Here is a 12777-nt window from a genome sequence, read left to right as displayed (position 1 = left end):
GTCACGTGACACCTTTGACCCCCGAGGGCCAGCGCAACCCGTTGTGGCCGCCGCGAGCAGGCGCTCGGACACCGCCGCTCTCGGCAGCTAACGCCATGCGCGCCTGGATTCCCATGGAGGCCGCATCGTCGCACCACGCGTCCTCACGAGCTCTCATGGACAACCGGGTGAGTGACGCCTGTCGCGTGGGCATGCCTCGCCTCGCTCCCCGCGGGGCCGGCCGACGCACGTGCGAGCATGACACGCGCTCCGTGGACCCTCCCCGTGTTTGGCAGTGTCGTCTCCGCGTCGGGAGCGATTGGCCGTGACATTGAAAATCGCCGAAAATCGGGCGTGCCCCGTGGACGGGCGCTTGTGGACCTGCGGCACGGGCCAACGCCGTCCCGCGCGTGCAGGAATGCGTTGCCACTTCGGAAAGCCGTACTGTCCCGGGCCAGAGCTGCCACCGAAGCTTTTTGCCTTATTCAAGCAAGTGGCAGCACGTGTTGCGTATTGTCAACAAAAGCGACGCCTTCTCTCGGATATGCAAGATTGTTAGCAAGGAAGTTGCCTGCTTTCTTCCGCTGACTTGACCGCTACGCGTACACCAAAAATGTGCGCTGCTTCTGTTTTTCGTCCTTTTTTTTTTTTTTGCATACGGATACGACAGGCCTAGCAATATTGGCTATTAGTGTTGTGCCAATGATGTCGCTGCCAAAATATATCACCTTCAAACTTCGCCGCCGCTATGACGAATCAAGATATTCAAGGCGCGGCGTGGTTTAAGAGACGAATACAAAGTTGCATGAGTATGAGTGCCACACCTGTTCGATCGTTGCAGCGAAAGCGACCGAGAGCAACAGTACGCGAAAACCGCGGAATGACAATCCATCGGATCAAGACTTTCTTGTGTAACTTCACTATTGGTTTGCTTTTGATAGTCCTCCTTTTTTCAATCGCTGTTCCTTTTTTCATCAGATAGGCAGAATGCAAAGAAAAAAAAAAATCGGCTGCAGGCTTTTATGTTTAGAAATTGTACATTTGGCTGTTCGATTAACAAGGGGGGAGTCAACTGATCTCACTGATGCAACAGAACGTCTAAAAGAGCTACGAATGACTCAACGAGGATTTTTTCGAACGCGAGTTCTTTTCTGAGCTAATATCTCTTTGGAATTTCAGTTCAGACCGCTCGAACTTGCGATGCTAAGGCTTCCTGGCCTAAGCCTTCGCATCACCGAATGCTTACGTTTAACCACCGAAACTCGTGCCGCGGAGCGTTTCGATTCCGAGGCCCGTCAGTCTCCGCTTACGGAATTCAGAGCAACGGTACGTGTGATCCTATTCCGTTCAGATTTTTTTTTTTTTTTTGCGAACTCGGTCAAGGCGCAAAGGTTACAAGAAAACGGACGCAGCACTGACTTTCTACTACAGTCAGCGATGTGTCTCTGCTGTTTGCAACCTCCGCTCTTTAACCTAAAAGTGATGTTCCAGCCATACAGTATTTTAAAGCAATAAATGCTGCCCTGGCCGATTTCACAAGCCGGTGCAATCCCTGTATTGCTGCTTCCCCGGGCTTAATTTTTCGTCGAAGTTAGCGGCTCCATTAACCTTTTTTGTTTGTGCGTGTGTGTTTCAAATCCCTCCCGCACCCACTCGTCACCCGTACCTGTCACATGAATGTCACGGTAGCAGGCGTACGTTTCCGTGACTAATCTGCAATGGTCAAAGCGCCCCTTTCTCTTTACTTTTTTTTTTTTTTTTCATTTTCGTTACTGCCTCACTTGTAGCCATGTGTACGCAGCTTGGTCAGCCTAAACATATTTGCCATTTTCCTTAGAAAGCCTTTTTTGCGTGCACAGACGAGTTCACCACGAGCTGTCAAAACAAAAAATAAAAACATGCAGCGCAAGGAAGCATGGCCGCTCCCCAAGCATATAGCTGACGGACGCCCTTTTGTTTATTTTGCCGGAGGCGCCTGCCAAGAATGGGGGACCGGCAGCCCACGCATGCGCAGATCGCTACTGGAACAAAGGTGCATTGGCAGCGCCCGTTTGAATGCTAAGGAAACAAGCAATGACAATTACCTTGCCGTCGAACGTGTAGCGCATGCACTCGAGCCATGCTTTCTAAGTCATCAGGAATGTGGAAGAATTGCACTGCACACGGCAAAATTGACGCGTACACACAGAGAGGGGGATGGGGCTGTTCTAACAGTGAAGCCAAATTGAAAAGCCTGGCTGGCTGTCATCGCATTCGGCCTTTGGTTCTACCTATTCAATGTCAAGATATTGAAAACAAGAAAAGCGAACGAATGAACTCGCCCGTGTTTCACGAAAATGCGCTGGCTGCATGCAGGGCTTCCGAGATGTTTTTCAGCGTGACCTCGGCAAAGAAAAAAAAAACAATTAACAGCCTCTACTGGTAGATTCTCAGTACAATGTAAGACGAAAATCAACGTGACCGGTGCTGAAAAGTTAAGGGGCCAGAGAAAAAAAGAGCGAGAAAAGCAAGAAGCCTTTGTATGAATGGTCATGATCGCTCACAATACTGGGAGCTTTAGTCCGAGTTCACGGAAGCCTTTCAATGCATCGTTGCATGGACTTTGATAAGTTTGAAGCGGAATGAAATGTCTCCGTGCGAAATCCATACGCAGAAAATGCGTTAAAATAAAATCTGATTGCATGCGCGTAGCAACAAAAAATAAGATAGTTTTTAAAACAGGAACGAGTATTTTTGTGTTGTTGTTTTGACAGAACTCATCGCGAAGGGGAGGTAATTGTTTGTAGCGTTTCGCCTTGTTTTTCGCTCGGTCAGCTATAGGTGGCTCGCTGCCAACCTTTTTTTTTTTTTTTTTTTGTCGTAGTCTACAACTACTTACATACATATTTTAATAGCGGAAAATGTAGCTTGCAGTGTCGTGCCTCTGTCACAAACGTAGCGAGGTATGGTGTCAGTTGGCCCGTATCGTGGAAATTAGCTGGGCTATGGGGCGCGCCGTAGTGGAGGCGTACGGATTAATTAGTCCACCTGTGGATCGTTAAGGGGCGCCAAAATCTCGCAGAATCTTTTTAGTGCGATTGGCGGCCGCCAACCAAAGCCACGGCCAAGACACGTGACTATGCGACTGCAGGGGTGTTTTTAACGAGCAATTAGCACGCTGACAACTGTTTCTATTGCTGGCCTCTATGGAGCCACAACGACGCTATACGTCTACCGCGACGAATCTCGTATGTACATCTGTTGCATCAGAATTTGACTATTCGTCTTTGTTTGAATGCAACAGTGGGATATTAACTTACCGATATTTGCATTCATTTCACTGTTTCCTGTAAAGCCTGAGATGAGTTTTTGCTGTTAATGCATCTGCCTTTACGCCACAACAAAAGTTTAACCGTTACTATGCTAGAGTTTGCTTCGGCACAATTTTCGTCCTAGGACGTTGACGTACCGCAGTCTACAAAACTTCCGCGGGTCTGCTTCTGCGCTGTGCACCTGAATCCACGAGTGCAAGAAGAAAAAAAAAGCGGGGGAAGGGGGGGGGACTTGGGCTTTACACTATCCGAAGCTCAAAAATATCTCACATCCTGCCACTACAAAACGATGTGCTGGCATTTCGGAATGCTACAGTGCCGAGCGCTTTTTTTGTCTTTTGGCTTGGCCTCCCTCCCCGTCGACTGCTTTGTCCCTTCGATCGGAACGATTGGTAACCCAGGTTTTTACGTACGGAGATGTTGTAGGCTAGGTTCCGGCAAAAAAAAAAAAAAAAAATGCGTGCGGCGACGGTGTGTGTAAGAAAAGTTGCATCGACACAATTTAATCGTGCGGCAAAGCCTACTTTCTAATAAATGCTCTATAGCTCTTATTAATCTAATGTAGGTATCTTGGGGAAAAAAATACACTGAAATTGGCCGCTAGGACGACTGCATCATTACGCCGAGTTGTTCCGGGCTGCTGTCTACGTGCGGTTACCGAAAGCGGCTGTACAGCTCGTTTTTAAAGCGAAGCTTTCTACGTCTCGCTGATGGCGTATGTCGCGTCGAAAACGTGCTGCAGGAAAGCCAACTTTCTCTGACGACGACGATGATGGGTGAGGTGAAAGAAAAGAGCGCTTCCCGTGGTCGGAATCGAACCTTGGTCCTCTCGCGTTATGTATGAGGCCGACTTCTATCCGATTGCGCCATTTCGACACGCTAGAAGGAGTTTGGATTAGGAGAGGGGTGCACGGATGCGCGCGCGAATCTTTCTTCGGGCCAAATCAAATGGCGAAAGGTCAAAGTCAAAGCCACTGCGATCAAAAGTCCAAACTGCGTGCGACTCAAAGTCAAAGCTCAACTAGTCAAAGTCCAAACCGTCTGCCACTCAAAGTTCACACTTACGCGACAGCCAATTGGAATCCCTCACAAGAAAGCTTCGCGTTCAACCATCGCTATCGCTAACAAAAACTGTCCCAAAACAAATTATATGAGAATTAGCCCCTGAGACTACTCTAACGTTACGCCGAGTTTGATCCACTTTTCACAATCACGCAGTTCACTGTGAAATTCTAAATATGGTGGAATTCCACTCTGCTGTCGATACGTGGACTTCTACGGGAGGGAAACGGACAGCCCATAGTTAGTGCGCTAGAATAAAACTCTCGCGCGTCCAAGTTTCATGAAGCTAATTAGCTAGGATTAGTATGCTCAATCGCAGATTACAAACCACGTGTGTTTGTTTCGTGCACTTCTTGGACTGCGCCCAGCTCCACTGGTCATTTTTCTTCACAGACTGGAAGGGAACTCATTTTTTTGTGTGTGTATGTTTTGTAGTGAAGGGCACTAGACGGAGGTTTGCAGAGTTGCGTGGTTGCTGCTTCATTCTACATACATAGAAACCATAGGCGATGACGACGATGCAAACAGCGCGCTGGTTTGCCAAGGTCAACACTTGTTTCAACGCCGTGTTTATGGGCTTGTGAGCCACTGGGTGGGTATAATGTAGTGAAACAAGAAATACACACGTCATTGAAAGCAACCCAAGAAAGTGTTGCACTCTTTTTACGAGACATCAAGCGAGCGACAAGAAATTTCACGAACTGCTTGCACGGCGCACATCTGCTGCGTCTCAGGCAGTGATCGCGGGATCAGCGAACGCATGACGGAGCGCGCTACTGTGCTGTTATCTCGCAGCGCGTGGCCGCCGCCGGCGACCATGTTGTTGCAAATCGTGTTTGAACCTCCAGAGCAGATGTCACGTGGTTCGGATAGGCTACGCACGAAGTAGTAGCGTCTGCCGAAAGTGTGAGGGGGAGGCAGTGAGAGAGATGGCGCCATAGCAGCGCGTGCCGCCCTCCACTTCACATTTACCCGCCGCGGTGGCTCAGTGGCTAAGGCGTTGCGCTGCTGAGCACGAGGTCGCGGGTTCGATTCCCGGCCGCGGCGGTCGCTTTTCTGTTAGAGGCGAAAAGCAAAAAACACCCGTGTGTTCGAGATTTCGGCTCACGTTAAAGATCCCCAGGTGGTCAAAATTAACCCGGAGCCCCTCCACTACGGCGCGCCTCGCTGCCTGTGTTGCACCGGCGCGCTAAACCCTATAATCAATCAGAAATCGTAAACGCAGCAACTCCGTTCCAAAACGCTCCTTCGGCGTCGATGTAACGCTATCGTGTCGTACATCTTAAGACCTAAACGTAGATGTCACTGTAGCTTTTTTTTACTGTAATTTTGCGATGCTTCAATTACTCCCTTCAAGTAGTAGTTTATTTTGTTATCGATTACAAATCATCCGGTAAAATATTTCTCGACTCTTCTTCAAATCATTCAATCAATCAAACCTTCACTATTTCGCCAGACGCTACGGCGAGCGTCTCGTGCGGCCTCAACCCATTGTCCTCTCCCGGGAACTTTCGCCAAACTTTCCTGCGTTTTTTTCCTCCCTGCCTTCGCTTGCTCGGTTACGACGACGCCAAAGCGCAGTAGCGGCCGCCAGAGAGTTTGCGCACTAAAAAAATATAGGAATTAGTATGTACTTTGATGCGTAAACATTCTTACGGCCTTTCTTCGATTCAGGAATACGCCAGACCAGACTGCGTATCGTGTTGGGTTTTTTTGTGTTCGAGCAGCTAGCGAACAACGATGGAGACCTCTCCTCCTAACCCGTCCTACAGATCCCACCATGCTTTGGTCGTGCGCGCGCCCTTGTGCTAAACACAGTGTCAACACTCCGAAACATCAATGTTTCACTTTGTGAAGCTCCACTAGCTGTTGCTTCAAACGCTGAAGCTGTATTTTTGATAGACCCGGCCATTCGGCCTGGAGGTCCACGCACTTCGCCCTGTTGATACGTATAAAAGGACGCAAAAGAGCTTCAAAACTTAGAAAAAAAAAAGTTTTTTTTTTTGTGCAAAATGGTTGCAGTAACAAAGGGCTCGAAAGCGAAGGTTGAATGGACCCCTAACTCAGAAAAAACGTGGAATATTTTTTAGAAGGAAAATAACAAAGGGAAAGCGAAATTTGTGTTAAAACCGAATGGCCAATTTCGACTACCACCTGCCAACAAGCAAAAGGAGAGGCCAACCCACGAACTACGAAGAAGTGAAGCTGGGACTGACTGTCAGGTTGAAGCCACTTAACTCCGCTCACCCCCCGCCCCCTTCCCTTGTAAACATCCCCCCTCCCCCCCCCCCCCCCCCCCAAAAAAAAAAAACACTGCCAGATGAATTTTCCAAGAACGAAAAGGTCGGTGTTATACCAAGCACTTTCTATAGTACGGGTTCACATAGAACCAGATGGCCGCTTGACCAGTTCACCTACAACTAGTTTTCCTATGATGAGTTGGCTGCGACGAGTGGGCCTGTTACCACCCCGAACCCCTTTGAATTCGACCTCACTGCTATGGGCTAATTCATTGCTGGGAAGGGTTCTTTCAAAGAACTGTGAGCAGTCTGATATCAATGGAGGAGGGCCTATTGTTAAGTACCCGTTTTTACAAACGCATGACTGAGACATTTTTCAGGGGCAGTATGAGACGCCTGATGTCAAAATATGCAGACGCCGAACCCCTTCAGGCCATCTCTCATCGCTACGGTGCGATGAGAGATGGCTCACACCAGCACGCTCTTTTCAACAGCTTTAGGGAGACCGAAAATATTGGCACTTTTTTTTTTATAAGACAACCGGAAAGTGCGGTCGCCAGCCACGTACACACGCCGAGAACGATGTTTACTGCGTCCGGGAAGAACTAACGAGCGCAACGCAGCCGTCCGATGTTTCCAGCAACGGCATTGGTCACATAACAGGTCTGGGCTACGACTTTTAGTTAAAGGCGGGCACACTGAATGGTTGTGAGTTCTGTTGTAAACAGCAGGCTCACGCATCACTGTGCTTTATTAAGATTTCAGGAAAGCCAAGTCGAAGCAAGCCGCACGTGCAAGGCCTGGTGCCACGGCTCGGCTAATGTGCTGATGCAGTTGCTAGGTTCGTCAACTCACAACTGTGAACACCGGGCAGCTACTGCCCACTTTCAGCACCGACATTAGCGCCTTTGTTTCGTCTGTCCGCGTCGGTAAAATGTTAGTCGTTTGGAGTTGGCCGCGCAATCTGCGTCAAAGCATGCCGCCGGCTTCCGCGCGGACAGGAACTCTGCGCGTACACTGGTAAGCAGCGATGGGCATCGTAATACAGAAGAGACATCAAACGTATAGAGTGTTAGAGAACAAGCGAAACGTAATACTAAAATGCCGGGGTAGGCATATGCTCAACCATACACACAAATACGCCAACCGTTGCTCCGTAGCATGCAGGGAAGATTGCTGGTGTGCATGCTGGCGCGCTGTTTTTATTCCCAGCAAAGCTCGCATTGCATATGCGCGTTTCGTCTGCACTGGCTGTCACAGGTCCCCCCCCCCCCCCCCCCCCCCCCACCACCAAACTGATGGCGGACGTGTACAGAAACAAGATCCCCGAGTATAAAGCACATTCACACAAACACGAAAGGAAACGTTTATGGCCAGAAGTCGATCCGCGTTGTTTACATTGCACATCGCACTGCGCGGATTCATCACTGCCGCCTTTCCGCTTCATTTCAAGTGAGCTGAGAGAAGTTATTTCTTCGGTAGCCTACTTCCGGCGTTTTTGAAAATGTTGCGGGAGCAGTAGACCCAGCAATACACAGAAACACGTGTTACTAGCTCGACTTTTTCGCCACGAATGCAGATTTTCTGCCCTGTACCGCGGCCCCTTCGGGCTGACGAACATCCGAATATTGCCGGTGCCGCCGCTCGGTGGCGCTGCGATCGCACTCGAAACACACAGTACAGTACACAGTACATCGCTTGTGCGGCGACTCCTCACACGTTACGGACGGACAGGCCGTATGAATTCGCTCTTTCCAGCGACGCTAGTGACGCCGCGCGGAATTTGTTCGAAGCCGGAAGATGGTGATCGGCGGACCGGTCGCTCCGGCGAAGGCGGCCGGCGGCATCCGTGCGGGCTCGCAGAAGCGACAGGAAAACTGTAATTGCATATATAGTACTCGACAATGCCGTATAAATAATCAGAAAATATAGACTGAACGAGTGTTCATATTCTCTCAACTTTGTTAAAGCTATATAAGCTGCTGTAAACGAAAGAGTTTGGAGACTCATCGGTGTCTGCTGCGGAGAAAAATGGAAGTCCTTCGGACCCACGCGTGCGTACGTGGGGCCTTAATTATTCTTTACTGAATTACGCCTGCCACATTTAATAGTTATTTGCGGTGAGGACGCTGATTTTGTAGGCCTTTTGTATAACCTTGTGATCGCCTTTTTCGGTTACTATTTACATTCACTGCCGCAAAATGTGTCAACCGATCTTCGCTTATATTAAATTGGCTCCATTCCACTGCTTCCAAACATAAGCAGCGGAGGCTGTCCAATCCGCTTGCTTTTATTTCAATAAAGAAACAACTTAAAACTTTTTGCACGCGAAGGCGAGAAGCAAATGTGGGGACGTGTTTATTGATTAATCATTGAATATCGAAATAAGAGTGTCTAAGCGAGATGTTTTAGAAACGACAATACTGTAACTGGGTCTGGTAGTTCAAATGCGAGCTCTTGAATGCATTTGGTAGCCCCCGTTTTTGTTTTGGTAATAAGGATCGATGCACTTAAAAATCTTACCGGCAGTCAAATCAACATAACGTAATTTCAGCCGTAAATTAGTTTTTAACGTAAATTAGTTATCACAAGACAGTAGCACACCTGTAAAGTACTGACTGTAGTTTAACAGTGTACGCTTCAATATCACACGCCAGTGTATGCTACATGCACGCGTAAATACGTGGGCTTAGAATATATTATTTTCATATAATGCTAACACGTTCGTTTGTACACCACTTGATACGACGTAATGGGAGCCTCTTTTTCGCCGTTTGACTACTCAATGTCGTAACTAGGTTTTAGTACACCCAAGCAAAACACCGCAATACGCACATATCGCCCGCGCATGGTGCGCAGGGGCTTGTGCTAAGTGTGTATGAACGGAAACGAACACGCCTAAAGTAAAACGTACACTGATGGACGTACACTGCAATAATGTCCCAAAACTTAGCGTTGCACATTCTGCAGCAGGTTGTTTGCCCAATAAGACGGGGTTGTTCTCAAACCACTTCCGTGCGGCCTGGGCCATGCACAGCGGATTGCCTCGCACACATCGCTTTCTACACCGCTACAGACACCCTGAAACGAATCGAATGTTGTCTCGCGATCATCAACGTATGCAGGCATTCATTTTTCAAGCAAGTAATAATTTCTAGCCGGAATACAGGCTTTGAGGCCGCATGCTGCTACGGGGGCCCGATCACCGTCTCGTCCGCCATTGCCGTTTTCCGCAGCGCCACCTGTAGGGGCTGGAAAGAGCGGATAGAAATTCTTACACAGTAACAAAATCTAACTTATCTGCCAGCGCACGCAGACGAGTCGCGATGTGGCCGGAGGTTTCTACTACTGCTCGTCGCGAGAACTCTGAGGCATCTGCGGACAACGCGTGCGCTAGAAAACCCGTGGCCCTTCCACCCGTGCTGGGAATAATCTCTCGGAATGGGTGGGCGCCAATTACGGGGAAGGAGGAGAGGCGCTAGCTCGGTCGAGCACGTGGCATTCCCGGGCAAGCGCAACATTTGTGCAGCGTGCGCTTAGCTCTTTGTCACTCATCCTGGAGTGCGAGCGCTGATGCGCGTACCTGGACCGGCTTTCCTCCGTTCGCGAAGGGCGGCCAGCCACCTCTCCCTCCGCTCGCCTTTGTGCTCCCTCGCGCCCTTCCTTTCTTCCCGGAAGAGGACGCACTTGGCAGCAGGCGTCTTTAGCAGGCATCGTATTAGCAGCGCCGATTCTTTGCTTTCCTTCTTTTTCTGCAGCCGAACAGAGCGAGAGTGTCATCCACACGTGTTCGTTGAACCTTGTTCTCCGGAACTTGTGTCGTCGCCATTGGAACGCTAGGGTCAGCGGCCGTGTCTGGTCGCGCTGTCTTCGCATTCCTGGAGACCGCCAATTTTGGGCAGCTGCAGAAACGATGCGTGCGCAGCTCGTGGGCCAGCCGTGTCGCTCGGATTCACTCCCCAGCAGCAGGCTTCTCCGTGGTGGCGACTTCCGTGACGCACCGTCGTGCTCGTTCGGAACCGCTACTGGCACGACGTGTTTGGGCAAAACTAGTGCACAGCCACCTCGCACCCCCCACGCCTTGATCTTCGGAAGCGTGGATGCTCTTGAGGTTCATGGAAAAGCAGGTGGGCCTTAATTGCAAACTGCATCGGAAGAGGGGGGGTTGTGGCTTAATTTGGACGACCTAGATTTTTTTTGGGGGGGGCACAAATCGCCCCTGCACGCTTCTTTTTTTCTTTTTCACTTGGCCCTCTTCAGAAATGCAGCAGCTGGTTCCGGGTTCGAACGGGATAAACACCGCCCCTAAAATTTACCCCGAGCTTGCGCCTCTGTGCGTCAAAAAGAGCGATCTGCTTAAAATTGCTTCTAGGGTGATGTCTACCGATTAATTTAGAGCAGCGTGCACAGAATATCAGCGCATGGACTACAGAATTCGGTGATAGGTTTTGGTTTTAACAACGATGAGTGAGCCTGGTCAGTATTGAGGCGCTCGGGTTTATAACGCTTTCGTAGAAGATGCATTTAGAGAGTTTTTTCACCGTGGTGTACCCTGCTCGTGCCTTTCATAACTACTTTTTTTTTTTCGCGCTGCCTAATTCAGGGAAATTCTTCAGGACCCTTCCATTGCACTGCACTTGATGTCGAGAGTTTTCGTAGACATTGGTGTCTTACCCTTTATAGAATTTCCGCACAGCAAGTTGGTTTCTGTACTTGTCACGTCAGGAACGAACGGAGGAAACAAGCCGCGCGGTTGAAAACTATCACTTTTAACGTCTTGCATTAGTGCGAGTCACAATCTTTCAACGGGCTTTCAGTATGCCATTAATGTAATTAGCCTGCGGAACAAGTGCCGAGCAAGAAGAACCAGGGAACCATCCACCAGCGCAGACAGCCTTGACTAATCTCCAAGCGCTGTGTTGCTCACTTTGCGCTTACGTATTAACTCTGGACGCGCGAAGCAGTGCCCAGCGCTTTCAGTGAGCGCTGTAGCATGTTCCACAGGAAGCCCAGTAAATCAGAGAGGTAATTTTGCTTCTACCCTCTCCAGGAACCTAGTTGAGCAGCAAGGCGAAGTGCGCCCCGAGAATTCGATATGTTCACGGACACCCGTCGGTCCGGATCACTCCCGTTTTCAGGATTACGGATATGTTTGACCGCGAAGTTGTACTTGGTCGAGCCTTTCATGGGACGAACAGTGGTAAAGTGGTCGAAGCGATGTGGAGAGGGCGAGAGCCAAGCACACACGCGTCAAGTTTAAACAATGCTTGAACGAGGCCTAGTATCGGCAAAGCTACTAAATCTGGTGGCAGTGTTTGTACTTGTCAGCACTGTTGGGCGAAAAGAAAACATTAGGCACGTTTGAGGCTGGACATAAGTGACATTTGGATTCTTCTGTTAATTAACAATACACGGCTGCTTGACTTTTGCGACAGAGAATTCAAAATATACGCAGTGAAAAAACAAAAACCGCCCGCAGTGCCCCCTCGAGGCAGTATTCTTGGTTCAAAAGTAACAAACAGTTCCAGATAGAAGGGGCGAGCTGTGGAACACGGCAAAAAGGAATTTGCGCGAACGGGCACCGATGTGTGCTGGCTTGAGAAGTTCTATGAAGCTTAGCCTTGCGATTAGGAAACGCCAGGCAGCCTCGCTGTTAGCCTCAGCGTTTGCAACGTAAGTAAAGCTGGGCTATCTTTCTTTCTTTATTTTTTCTCTAAAAACACTGATTTTTTCAAAAGGGCTATACAGCTTATATCTGCCACTGCGTAGCCAATCAGACAAGGCTCGTTGATTGATTGATTGATTGATTGATTGATTGATTGATTGATTGATTGATTGATTGATTGATTGATTGATTGATTGATTGATTGTAGGGTTTAACGCGCCGACGCAACGCGGGCGATGAGGCGCGCCGTAGTGGAGGGCTCCGGATTAATTTTGACCACCTGGGGATCTTTACCGTGCGCCGAAATCTCGTACACACGGGTGTTTTTGCTTTTTGCCTCCATCAGAAAAGCGGCCGGGAATCAAACCCATGACCTCGTGCTCAGCAGCACAATCAGACAAGGCTCGTGCCTACCACCCATAAAATTGTTCAAGATTACAACGCGTAAAATTACGTTGGCAAGGACTGCAGTGCTTGTCAAAATTTTGTAGTCCAAAATGCATAACTTTATTGTAAGCAC

The 12777-nt window shown here is 49.1% G+C and overlaps 1 protein-coding gene across 3 annotated transcripts in view; it reads left to right on the top strand.

Annotated features, from left to right (window-relative positions):
* The window catches only part of Tet (Ten-Eleven Translocation (TET) family protein), a gene marked incomplete in the record, with an annotated part of 210615 nt that continues 197838 nt past the window's right edge, over positions 1 to 12777 (top strand). For all 3 annotated transcript variants that reach the window (XM_077674772.1, XM_077674766.1, XM_077674760.1), the window contains 1 exon segment: positions 1 to 167.

This window comes from Haemaphysalis longicornis, unplaced genomic scaffold (genome assembly GCF_048455015.1).
Source record: "Haemaphysalis longicornis isolate Haplotype H1 unplaced genomic scaffold, Haemaphysalis longicornis Haplotype H1 scaffold_1, whole genome shotgun sequence".
In the NCBI taxonomy this organism is placed as follows: domain Eukaryota; kingdom Metazoa; phylum Arthropoda; class Arachnida; order Ixodida; family Ixodidae; genus Haemaphysalis; species Haemaphysalis longicornis.
This window is presented reverse-complemented; position numbering and strand designations above follow the sequence as displayed.